This window comes from Mastomys coucha, unplaced genomic scaffold (assembly GCF_008632895.1).
Source record: "Mastomys coucha isolate ucsf_1 unplaced genomic scaffold, UCSF_Mcou_1 pScaffold22, whole genome shotgun sequence".
NCBI lineage: Eukaryota > Metazoa > Chordata > Mammalia > Rodentia > Muridae > Mastomys > Mastomys coucha.
The window spans coordinates 116,660,833-116,661,603 of record NW_022196905.1 but is presented as its reverse complement, the minus strand read 5'-3'; the positions used below and the strand labels follow the sequence as shown (position 1 = coordinate 116,661,603).

The window sequence follows — 771 nt, the reverse complement described above, 5'->3', positions numbered from 1 at the left end:
TTTAGTAAATGTCCATACACACACACACATATATAAATGTATATATATTGTATTTATTATTTAATGTATAAGTGCTCTGCTGCACATATAGCCACCTGCCTGAAGAGGGCAGGAGATCCTCCTATAAATGGTTTTGAGCCACCATGTGGTTGCTCAGAATTGAACTCAGGACCTCTGGAAGAGCAGCCAGTGCTCTTAACCACGGAGCCATCTCCCCAGCCCCCACTCAGTGTGATTTTTATAAATACAAAGCCTTCAGAATAAGGTGCCTGTGGTCGGGACCCTCTAAATCAGTGCTTCTCAACCTTCCTAATGCTACCACCCTTGAATACAGTTCCCCCACGTCATGGTGACCCCCGGTCCTGACATTTTTATTTTTGTTGCTACTTCATGATTGTAATTTTGCTACCGTTATGAATCGTGATGTGAATATCTGTTATGTAGTGTGGTCTTTGGCGACCTCTGTGAAAGGGTCGTTGGACTGCTGCTCTAAATGTTAGCTGTTGTTGCTACTCCTGGGCACACATACTCCAAGCACTCCAGGGGTTGAGGCAAAAGGAAGTAGAGTTTGAACCAAGCCTGCCCTGCAGGGCTAGTTCAAGGCCAGCTAGGGCTCTACAGTGACCCGATCTACACAAGTGAAGCACTGGAGATGTAGCTCAGTGGCATAGCGTTTGGCTCAGCTCAAGGTAGAGCTCCATGGTGGAACTCTTTCTTCTCCAAGAAAATATTGTTATGAATTAGCCCCAGTGGGTGTTTTGCCATTTTTTT

At 45.3% G+C, this 771-nt stretch overlaps 1 protein-coding gene across 1 annotated transcript in view; it reads left to right on the top strand.

The window, feature by feature from the left end:
- The window catches only part of Kdm2b (lysine demethylase 2B), a gene marked incomplete at its 3' end in the record, with an annotated part of 122,945 nt that overhangs the window by 69,717 nt on the left and 52,457 nt on the right, over positions 1–771 (top strand). The window lies entirely within an intron of this gene.